We start from the raw sequence: 12,639 nt of genomic DNA, 5'->3' as shown, positions 1-12,639 counted from the left end.
GAGAGAAGACAATAGAGCAAGGATTTTCTTTTCAGTGGATGATGCTGAAACAACTCATCACCCATATGCAAAAACATGAATTTCTACACAGACTTAATAACTTTCACAACCTTTAAAAATATGGTTTAATTATAACCCAGTGATAGAATTTAGTAAACTTGAGAACAGAAGTACCAGTGTTGTAGATTGACAAATACTTTAAGTTATGACAGCCTATTTGAACACAAAATCAGGAAATAACATACTAACAAAATGATACAACCATGTATACATACATCTGCTTATTAAACACTGAAGTAAAAGAACTGTACCATTTTGCAGTCTTCAGAGGTGTTTGGTGTTTTACTCTGTTCTGATAAAAGCAATTTGAATGTTTGCATAGAGATATAAAAACTTAATATTGAACTGAAAATTGGTTACACATCTGCATTTTTAAAAATTTGAATTAAATTTTCTCCCTTGCTGGTGGTTTAGTAGAATCTTACTTTGGAGCAGGAAAACATTGATGATATAGCTTTTTTTATCAGTTGCTGCCATACTATAAAGCTTATAAAAAGGCCAAGTCTCACAAGGGTGTACCTACCTGATCTCTTACAGCACCCAGCTGTTGGTGTTCTCCAGAGTAGCAAATATATGCCCTGGAGCACAGGGTGATAAGGGTCAATTCCATTATCATATTGCATAGTTGAGCTGTAATGTCCAAACCAATGAATCTAGTTAAACCAGCAATCGCTCATATGATAAAGATGACAATAAACAGGGTGGTGTGGTATGAGCTGTATGGAAGATATTTTTGCTATTATTATGCTTGATATACTGGATGTAGAGTTTATCTGTTTTACTCCCTAACTGCTGCTAATAACAGTAGATACATTCTTCTTCATACATCTTTTTCACCCTTCAGTATAGTTTTACAAATTCTTCCTTAAGCTCCAGATATTTGGTCGCAAGTCAGTTGGGACAAGAAATGGTTTCTTGTAACCACAAATCTTGTTGTGTTGTATGTGCCTTTACCAGTTGTTATGGACACTAAATTGTTAGTTTCTGCTGTGGCCTATACATGGATTTGGGATTTGGTAATTCTTCACCTTGATAGATTTTTATATAAACCTTGAAGTAGTCTGCCAGACCTTGGAAACTGATTTTATTCCCTTTGAATTCTTTTTTTCCCTTTATTTACATTTTCTTTCTTTTTTTTTTTTTAATATAATTTATTGTCAAATTTGCTAACATACAGTGTGTAAAGTGTGCTCTTGGTTTTCGGGGTAGATTTCTGTGGTTTATCGCTTGCATAAAACTCCAAATGTTTATCCCAACAATTGCCCCCATCAATGCTCATCACCCATTTTCCCCTCTCCCCCAGTCCCCCATCAACCCTCAAATTGTTCTTTGTATTTAAGAGTCTCTTATGGTTTGCCTCACTCCGTCTCTGTTTGTAACCATTTTTTTCCCCCTTTCTCTTTCCCCCATGGTCTTTTGTTAAATTTCTCAAGATCCACATATGAGTGAAAATATATGATACCTCTCTTTCTCTGAGTTATTTCACTCAACATAATACCTTCCAGTTCCATCCACGTTGCTGCAAATGGCCAGATTACATTCTTTCTCATTGCCAAGTAGTATTCCATTGTATATATATATATATACACCGCATCTTCTTTATCCACTTGTCAGTTGATGGACATTTAGGCTCTTTCCGTAATTTGGCTATTGTTGAAAGCACTGCTATAAACATTGGGTACATGTGCCCCTATACATTAGCACTGTTGTATCCTTTGGATAAATTCCTAGTAGTGCTGTTACTGGGTTATAGGGTTAATTCTGTTTTTTAATTTTTTGAGGAAGCTCCACGTGGTTTTCCAGAGCAGCTGCACCAGTTTGCATTCCCACTAACAGTGCAAGAGAGTTCCCATTTCTCCACATCCTCACCAGCATCTGTAGTTTCCTGATTTGTTCATTGTAGCCACTCTGACTGGCGTGAGGTGTTGTCTCAGTGTGGTTTAGATTTGTATCTCCCTGACGATGAGTGACGTTGAGCATCTTTCCATGTGCCTGTTGGCCATCTGGATGTCTTCTTTGGAAACGTGTCTATTCATGTCTTCCACCCATTTCTTCACTGGATTATTTGTTTTTCAGGTGTTGAGTTTAGGAAGTTCTTTATAGATTCTGGATACTAACCCTTTATCTCATATGTCATTTGCAAATAACTTTTCCTGTTCCGTCAGTTGCCTTTTACTTTTGTTGATTGTTTCCCTTGCAGTGCAGAAGATTTTCATCTTGATGAGGTCCCAATAGTTCACTTTTGCTTTTAATTCCCTTGCTTTTGGATATGTGTCAAGCAAGAAATTGCTGCAGCTGAGGTCAAAGAGGTTGTTGCCTGCTTTCTCTTCTAGGGTTTTGATGGCTTCCTGTCTCACACTTAGGTCTTTCATCCATTTTGAGTTTATTTTTGTGACTGATGTAAGAAAGTGGTCTAGTTTAATTCTTCTGCATGTTGCTATACAGTTCTCCCAGCACCATTTGCTAAAGAAACTGTCTTTTTTTCCACTGGATATTCTTTCCTATTTTGTCAAAGATTAGTTGGCCATACATTTGTGGGTCCAATTCTGGAGTCTCTATTCTATTCCATTGGTCAAGGGGTCTGTTTTTCTGCCAGTACCATACTATCTTGATGATTACAGCTTTGTAGTAGAGGCTAAAGTCTGGGATTGTGATGCCTCCTGCTTTGGTTTTTTCTTTCGGTATTACTTTGGCTATTGAGGGTCTTTTGTGGTTCCATACAAATTTTAGGATCATTTATTCTAGCTTTGAGAAGAATGCTGTTGCAATTTTGATTGGGATTGTATTGAATGAGTAGATTGCTTTGGGTAGTATTGACATTTTAACAATATTTATTCTTCTAATCCATGAGCATGGAATATTTTTCCATTTCTTTTTGTCTTCAATTTTCTTCATAAATTTTCTATAGTTTTCAGTATACGGATCTTTTACATATTTGGTTAGGTTTATTCCTAGGTATTTTTTGGTTCTTGGTGTAATTGTAAATGTCATCAATTTCTTGATTTCTCTTTCTGTTGTTTCATTATTTGTGTATAGAAATGCAACAAATTTCTGTACATTGATTTTGCACCCTGCAATTTTGCTGAATTCAAATATCAGTTCTAGCAGCCTTTTGGTGGAGTCTTTTGGGTTTTCCATGTAGAGTATCATGTCATCTGTGAAAAGTGAAAGTTTGACTTCTTTGCCAGTTTTGATGCCTTTTATTTCCTTTTTTTGTCTAATTGCTGATGCTAGGAATTCCAACACTATGTTAAACAACACTGGTGAGAGTGGACATCCCTGTCGTGTTCCTGATCTCAGGGGGAAAGCTGTTAGTTTTTCTTCATTGAGGATGATATTAACTGTGGGCTTTTCATATATGGTTTTTATGATGTTTAGATATGTTCCTTCTGTCCCAACTTTCTTGAGGGTTTTTACCAAGAAAGGATGCTGGGTTTTGTCAAATGCTTTTTCTCCATCTATTGATGGGATAATATGTTTTTTATGGTTTCTTTTACTAATGTGATGTATCACATTGGTTGATTTGTGAATATTGAACTAGCCCTGTAGCCCAGAATGAATCCCACTTGATCGGGGTGAATAATTCTTTTTCTATGCTTTTGAATGTTATTTGCTGGTATCTTGTTGAGAAATTTTGCATCCATGTTCATGAGGGATACTGTAATTCTCCTTTTTTTGTGGGGTCTCTGTCTGGTTTGGAATCAAGGTAATGCTGGCTTCATAGAATGAGTCCAGCATTTTTTCTTCCATTTATATTTTTGGAATAACTTGAGAAGGGTAGGTATTAACTCTGCTTTAAATGTCTGGTAGAATTCCCCAGGTTAGCCATCTGGGCCAGTACTCTTATTTGTTGGGAGATTTCTGATAACTGATTGAATTTCTTGACTAGTTATGGGTCTGTTCAAATTTTCTATTTCTTCTTATTTGAGTTTTGGTAGCGTGTGGGTGTCTAGCAATTTGTCCATTTCTTCCAGGTTGGCCACTTTGTTGGCATATAATTTTTCATAGTATTCTCTAAGGGATTGATTGTGATAAATCCATTTTCATTCGTGATTTTTATCAGTTGGGCCTTCTCTATTTTCTTTTTGAAAACTCTGGCAAGTGGTTTATCAATTTGTTTATTTTTTTCACAAACAAGCTCTTAATTTCATCGATCTGTTCTGGTTTTTCTTCTTTCCTTCCTTCCTTCCTTCCTTCCTTCCTTCCTTCCTTCCTTCCTTCCTTCCTTCTCTCTTTTTTTTTTTTGTATTCTGTATTGTTTATTTCTGCTCTGATCTTCATTATTTTTCTTCTGCTGCTATCCTTGGGGTTTCTGTGTTGTTCTGCTTCTAGTTCCTTCAGGTGTGCTGTTAGATTTTGTATTTGGGAGTTTTCTTGCTTCTTGAGATAGGCCTGGATTACAATGTATTTTCCTCTTAGGACTGCTTTGCTGCATCCCAAAGGGTTTGGACTGTTGTGTTTTCATTTTCATTTGTTTCCATATATTTTTTAATTTATTCTTCAATTTCTGGTTGACCCATTCATTCTTCAGTAGGATGTTCTTCAACCTCCATCCATTTGGAGGTTTTATAAACTTTGCTCTGGTTGATTTCAAGTTTCATAGCATTGTGATCTGAAAATGTGCATGGTATGGTCTCAATTCTTTTATATTTATTGAGGGCTGTTTTGTGACCTAGTATGTGATCTATCTTGATGAATGTTCCATGTGCACTCGAGAAGAATGTGTATTTGGTTTTTTTAGGATAAAAAGTTCTGAATATATCTGTCAAGTCCATCTGGTCCAGTGTATCATTCAGGGTCACTGTTTCTTTATTGATTTTCTGTCTGGATGATCTGTCCCCTGCAATTAACACATTCTTACCAGGCGTGGAGGGGTGTGGTTTGGTGTAGACAGGTTCCACTTCCACTGGGGGCTCCCTGTCTAGTGCCCTGAGGCCCCACCTTGTTGGTGATGGGGAGAAAAATGGCGACACCCCAGTCTCCCTTCCATGGACCAGGTGTCCCAAACCACTCTGTTTAGGCTGTCTTCACAGTGCTGTGGCCACAAATGAGGCAGTTTGTCCCACTTTGCTGACTCCCCCAATGTCTTAAAGAATTGAACCCCAATGTCTTAAAGAATCCCACTGCAGGTTCCCTGGTTTCAGGGAAAAGCCATCCCACTTCACGGTGCTGCATGCGTGGTTTGTCCTGCTCCACCCACTCTCGCACCTCGCTGGCAATCGGGTAGGGTTTAAACCCTAGTGTCTTAGAGTATCCCATTCTGTGTGCCCCAGTACTGGGGAGTGCCACTCCACAAGGCTGATATTTTGCATCTGGCTGGCAGGTGCAGGCAGTCTTTGTCCTTTGAACAGATATATACCTTCTTCCCACAGCACTCCAGGAAGGGGATCACTTTTTCCCACTGCAGACTGTGCCTCTGAACTGGTTACTGAGCCCGGGGCTGGCTTATCTCTTCCCCAGGTGTGTGAACTGGGCAGCTGGCCCCAACCTGGAGGAAGCCCCACAGCTAGAGATTGGATCTTTCTCTGTCCGGTAGGAGGTTTTTCTCTTGTGCAGACGCAATCCTGCCCTTCCTCAGCCTCTCTTTCTATTCCCTTTGTCTCTCTGTAGAAGGGGATCTCTCCCCTCTGTGTCTATGCAGCCCATTTTATCTCTCCCAGTTCAAAATCACGTACCTATGGCCCACCAGGTTGTCCCCGTGGGTCCCTTGAGATGTCTTTGTCCCTCGGAAGCCTGGACTGTTGGAATTCAAAGTCCTTTGGCCTCAACACTGCTGTGTTTGGGGGACAAGGGAACTTTGGGTCTCCCTACTTCTCCACCATGTTGGATCTTTCCACCCTTTGATTTCTTTAAAATCTAGGCTCTCAGGACTAAGGCATACAAGAAATCTGTGTTTTCAAATTTTGATGAATTCATCATCTATTTCTTTAAATTTTCTATCAAAGTATGGATTGGTAGCTATTAAACCAAGATGAGGTAGCAGAAAACAGTATGTTTTCAAACAGAGTAGATGTGTTTTCAAACATTCTGTAGTTATTCATGTTGGTTCTCTGAAAACTTGAGGAAGTTTTCCAAAAATCTGGTGCCACCATCAGCTTCCCCAAATTCATGCGGGGAACTTTAGTTCTCAAAGAAATAATATCAGACCTTGAAATGGCTTCAGGAATATTCCCCCGTCAGAAATATTTCCCAGCCATACTCATCAAAAAGCTGGAGATTCTGAAGATCATTCTCTTAGACATTTTAGAATTGGTTATATACCTGTATTAAGCTGATCATTTTGCTGAGGGCAAATACTGTGGATGAATCTTTCAAATTGACTGTCAAAGGTTCCCTGAGCATCTATCAATAACACTGCAACCGTTTTACCATCAGGCTTATTGAAAAGGAAGACGACGACTCCATATCTCAATTATTGTGCTCTCTCGTTAGACCTCTCTGTGAAAAACCAGTCAGTGGTTCATTATAATGTCCAGTCCAATGAACTAATACCTGATTGTACATGTATTTCAACATGAACTCTTTCAGAAATGATTTTCCTTTCATAATGCTCCAGCAACAGATACAGCAATGATCTCCATGACCCTGAAAGCCTCCAGGGGAAGCACTTGATTTAGTGTGATCTCATCTATCTCAGAGGAATGGTCATCTTTGACAACGAAGACTTGGACTGGTCCTACAGTGACAGAACCTCACCACCATCAGTGTTCAGACCACCATGGCCAGAAATTATAGGGACTAAAACAGCTCAGGTGGATTTTCAGGAAAAACAATAACAACAACAACAATATACGAATATAGCTCAGAAGAGGAGGATCCAGTGGAAAAGGCAGGACTTTTCACAAAAATTAACGCACAATGGATTCAAGACCTAAGTGTAAACAACAACAACAACAGCAACAACATAAAAATCCTAGAAGTTAACATACAGGAAAATATAGATGATTTTGAGTTTGACAATGACTTTTTAAATTCAAGGATGAAAGCATAATCCAGGAAAGCAAAAAAAATAATTGGTAAACTGGAATTCAATAAAATTAAAAATTTCTGCTTTGCAAAATACATTGTCAAGAGAATGAAAAGAACAGTGACTGGGGGAAAAAATTTCCAAAGGATGTGTCTAATAAACGATTGTTATACAAAGTATGCAAAGAACTCTTAAAACCCAACAATAAGACTGGGGTACCTGGATGGCTCAGTTGGTTGAACATCCGACTTTGGCTTAAATTATAATCTCACCGTTCATGAGTTCATGCCCTGTGTCTGGCTCTGTGTTGACAGTTTAGAGCCTGGAACCTGCTTCAGATTCTCTCTCTCTCTCTCTCTCTCTCTCTCTCTCTCTCTCTCTCTCTCTTTCTCTCTTTCTCTGCCCCTCCCCCAATGCTCCCTTTCTCAAATAAACATTAAAATTTTTTTCAAACATTAAAACAAACCTCAGCAATAAGAAAATAAACAACCTGATATAAAAACATGCCAGAGACCTTAATAGATACCTCACCAAAGAAGATATATGGATGACAAATAAGCATAAGAAAAAATGCTCCACATTGTGTATAATTAAAGGAATGCAAGTTCAGACAGCAATGAGATACCACCGCATACCTGGTAGAATGGCCAAACTCCAGAACACTGACAACACCAAATACTGGCAAGGATATGAGGTAACAGGAAGTTGGATTCATCACTGTTGGGAATGTAAAATGGCACAGCTACTATGCCAAACAATTTGGTTGTTTCTTAAAAACTAAACATATTGTTACCTTACGATCCACCAGTCATACTGCTTGGTATTTACCAAAAGAAGTTTAAACCACACAAAAACCTGCACTTGAAGGTTTATACTATTTATATTCATAATTGCTAAAACTTGTAACAACATTGACATCCCTTTGTAAGTGAATGGATAAAGTAGGTACATCTAGATGATGGAATGTTACTCACTAAAAAAGAAGTGCGCCATCAAGCCATGAAAAGACATGGAAGAAAATTAAATATATTACTAGGTAAAAGAAACAAACCTGAGAAGACTACATACTGTGTGTTACTAACTGTATGACATTCGGGGTAAGGCAAAACTATGGAGACAGTGAAATGATCAGTGGTTGCCAGGGGTTAGAGAAGAGGGGGGGATAAATAGAGTGTTAAAAATTCAGTGAGACTATTCTGTTTGATACTATAATGGTAGATACATGTTATGTGCCTTTGTCTGAACCCAAAGAATGCTTATTGCCCAATTCCAGAAGTGAACCCTAATGTAAACTATGGGCTTTGGATAATAATGATGTACAATTCATCACTTGTAATAAATGCACCTCTTTGGTGGAGGATGCTGACAATGGGGGAGGCTATACATGTGTGGGGGAAGGAAGTTTATAGAAAAATCTCTGTACTTTCTACTCAGTTTTGCTTTGAACTTAAAACTGCTCTAAATATAAAGTCCATTAAAAACAAAAGTCTGCCAAATCTAGAAGAGAGAGCATGGCCATGTCAACACCTTGATTTTGGCCTTCTAGCTCTGGAACTCTGAAAGGATAAATTTCTGTAGTTTCCTATGGGCCACCTATTTTGTGTTATTTTTTTATAGTTTTGTTATAGTAGCCCTAGGAAACTAAGAATAAGCATAGATAAGTTATCCTGGATGGTTTGGTAATTCTCACCTACAAATACATCTGTCATGATGATGATGATGATGATAAGGATGATGATAATGATGATTGTTGGGAAATAGGTTCAAGAATTCCTTATACTTACATAAGTATACATATTACATAACTTACACATGCAAGTTAAAGATTACTGTCTGATTGTTTTCTCCACATTCACATGTGTAAGATCTTGTTTTCTTCGTGTCCACCATGTGTATCAGATCTTGTGAGCTCAATAAATATGGAGACAAATCCGTGTTTGGGGCTGTCCCAGACATTAGCCTCTCTCGTATTTAATTTTGCATCTGCTCTCTTGCTGGACAAGAGAGGACTCCAGACTAACAGTCTGCGACAGATGATGATGATTTAATGTAGGGTGGGGTGGAATGTTGCAATGGAAAACATGCCTTTACCATTCCAATTTACTTTATATTAATCTGTTCAAAGTTTCTGTTTGAATATTTGATGAAATTGTTATGTCATCTCGTTTCATTACATATTTATTAATAGAATATCAGTAGCAATGATAATGACCTCTTTTTGTTTAGCAGTTCTTCCTTTAGCTTATCTTTCCTGATAAATTTTCTCATATACATCAAGGAGAAACAAGGGACATTCTTAACACTTTGGATGGAAAATGTTTAGGCAAAATTCTTTAGCACATTTTTTGTCTTACACATTACTACAGGCAACCATATTGCTGAGCTCAATTTTTGCATAAGATTTTCTTCATTTTCCTTTAAGTCTTTGTGTTCTAGGCACTTTAAACTTTTACCAGCATTCTGCTTGCTTCCAAAGTCATTCTCCTATTTTAGAATTTGTGTCATTGTAGCATCCCATTTCTTACATGCTGAATTTAGTTACGTATTATTTCATGAAAAAATGATCACAAATTTAGTAGCTTAAAACAACAAACATTTATTATTTTGCTGCGGTTGGATAACTCACTCCCTTGTCATATGGCCCTCTCTGTTGGCTCTGAGTATCTTCACAACATGGCAGCTAGCTTGCTTCCCTCAGGAAGAATGATCCAAAGGACAGGACCTAACGTCATTGTCAAGTGATATGCCATCACCTCTGCTGTATTCTATAGTCACACAGATGAATCCTAGTACCGTGTAGGAGATGACTTCATAAGGGTCTAGAAGCAAGAGGTGGGATAAGGGAATCTTTGGGTCTAGCTCCTACAGCTATTAAGGTATAATCTCCATCAACACCATAGCGATTGGGCTTTGTCAAGACTATCAACATGAAGTCTGCTGGATCTTCATCTAATAGTGGTCAGTTGAAATGAATACATTGAGATTTATTATGTAATAGGAATTTCTGCAATTTGATTGTGTGGGTAATTGGTACTTATAATCAAAACTAACAGACAAATGATTTAAAAATCTGTATCAGTATGAGGTTTCACTTATAATATATTCCAACTATCCTGACACTTGAGGAAAACATTATAATGAAGATCATTTTTATAAGTGGCATCTTCTTAATCTTGGTTTCAAATGAAGCAAAAAATGGTATTGAAGGGCTTATTTGGACTAATGGTGCAGTCCAGTTATTTCAATTAGAGTCATCCAGCTACTAGTGAGCTGACTGTATTATTGGAACAGTCCCTTTAAACTACTGACCAAGTCTTGCCAGGCTCGGCAGGCAGCATCTAATGTGATTACCCCCTAATGTGTTACAGCAGTTAGGAAGTCTATAAAACAATTTTAACAGGGTTTAGAAATACCACTTCTATAAAATGGGCAGACATAAAGTTAATTCTTTAACTCATTTCATTAAGAGAAAAGTGTTTACTTTCCTCTCTGCAAACAATCCACTCATGAATCTGGAAAGTATCACCTGAGAATGCTACTGAAGTCAATAAGATCAAATAGAATAATGACAGGTATTGTGATGGAAATTCTACAAATTCTATTCCAAAATATATTCCCCTATAAGAGCTGCTATAAACTATGCTTGGATTTAGCCATCTTGGCAGAAGATTTAAAAAGAAAAGACACATTCACAGCTATGCAATTAGAGGAGAATCACACCAGCAATTAGTTGTAGAGTAGGTGTTACTTCTATGTTAGCATCTATTTTCAGTTATTTATGCTTTGGCTTTTTTCGTTGTTTCTTTCTTTCTGTGAGAGTTTGCCATCAAACAGCACTGTCTGAGTTCATCTGTGATAGAGTGCCCGAATGCTCATGTTAGGAGGAATTTTAACCTAACCTTGCCAATTTTTGTTTAAGACTTTTTTTCCCCTTTGAATCAATTGAGGTTTACTTCTGGAATTTGAAGCCTCTTCTGAACTTAAATAGCTTTAGTGAAAGAACTCACTACCATCTGAGGGAGGACTTTCTACAACAAATCAACATGGTCAGTTATTCCTCAACTGGAGACTCAGTTTATCCACCTGAGTTTCTAAATGTTGACATAAACTCTACCTGTGTTAACATTTAGCCTGAGTCTCATTCCTTTTTCACAAGACAGTCCTTTAAATATTTATGATAGACCTTTTTGCCTTTTTGTAAGTGGCGTCACCTCATGAAACTGAAGAATACCATCATATTTTGACTTGCTTAATCAGGTTATCATTGATTTTCTTACGACAGGATTATATTTTTGTTTTTGTTTTTATTCTTTGTGCCCTTACAACATCAAGAAGCTGCTTGGTTGCTGTATTTTTACATATCGTGAGAGATTTGGTCCTGGTGCCAATGACATTGAAGGGATAGCTTTAGTCATAAAATTTTGGTAGTCTTCTACTACAATATACTTCTTAACCCATGGTGGCACATGGGGATGGCTGAATGAAATAATCTTGACAGTTTGCATGGTAATGGAAAACTGATGAGGGCAGATGTTGATTTGCAGAGTCATAAAATATAAGATCAAGAGGAAAGTCAAATCACATGTGAAGAATGTAGCTTTTTAAGGAATTGACATACCCAGAGTGATGTCAAAATGAGACAGGAAATTAAGATGGGGACTCTGTAGGTTAAATAGTATATATGCACATATATTGGCATTGAAAAGCAGTTACTAACTTCTACAGTTACAAGAATCTGAGTAGTACTATTCGAGAATGTTGGGGACATTTTGGGGACATTTCTTCAATAGTTGAATGAGAACCTGGGGTAACAATGCATGTTTAATTCATCCAACATTCAGTCACCAGGCATTTATCTCTTCCTTCTTTTGAGACAGGAAATGTTTTGGTAGCATGTTTTGGGTACACAATGCACAATTTTAGACAATGGCATAACCACAAATTTATTAAAGTACTACGATGATCATAAAGAAGGCACAGTATGCTGATTTTGAAGTTCCAAGAGGGCTTTATATCTAAACTATTTTATTGACTAGAAAATACATTTTATAATAATGATTATAAAAGTTTTATGAGATTGTTTTATGGTGTACATTTTTTATAACTTTAAAAATACCAATGAGAACTTGCATTTGCCAGCTTTTCTAGGGTTTGCATCCAGCGACTAGACCCTAATTTATATTTTACTTGCTCTAATTGGTTCTCCTCCAGATTCTTTGCTCTGGGTAAAATTTCAGATGTCACTGGAAGGGAAATCCGTAAGAATGTCATAGAAATGCAGAACTTTTCATGTAATCCAACTGAGTAGAGCCAGGCTAATCCTGTCAGTGAACTTTGTAAACAGAAAGTAGTGTATGCTAAATTTCTCAAGGACCATAGTAGTGAGGTGAGGCTACTAGGTTCATACTATAGAACTAAAAGCAAAGCACTGAAAAGGATTGCATTTTATAAGCCCCAAATAATAGCCACCAGCAGGAGTGATAATATAGTTTTTAATGGGAAAAAAAAACCAACTTGTTTAGGAAAAAAGATATTTTTTTTTTATTAACAGAGCTACTAGATATTATAAGAGTTGCTAAATGTTATTCTAGAATCCCCTTTAAAAATCATAT

The 12,639-nt window shown here is 37.3% G+C and overlaps 1 pseudogene; it reads right to left on the bottom strand.

Moving 5' to 3' along the window:
- Positions 1 to 445: 445 nt before the first annotated feature.
- LOC112857748 (atlastin-1 pseudogene) overlaps positions 446 to 12,639 on the bottom strand; it is a 132,381-nt pseudogene continuing 120,187 nt past the window's right edge.

The sequence above is a fragment of the Puma concolor genome, chromosome A2 (assembly GCF_028749965.1).
Source record: "Puma concolor isolate L17-30 chromosome A2, mPumCon1.1.hap2, whole genome shotgun sequence".
Taxonomy (NCBI): Eukaryota; Metazoa; Chordata; class Mammalia; order Carnivora; family Felidae; genus Puma; species Puma concolor.
The sequence above is the reverse complement of the archived record's forward strand: the minus strand, read 5'-3'. Positions and strand labels throughout refer to the sequence as shown.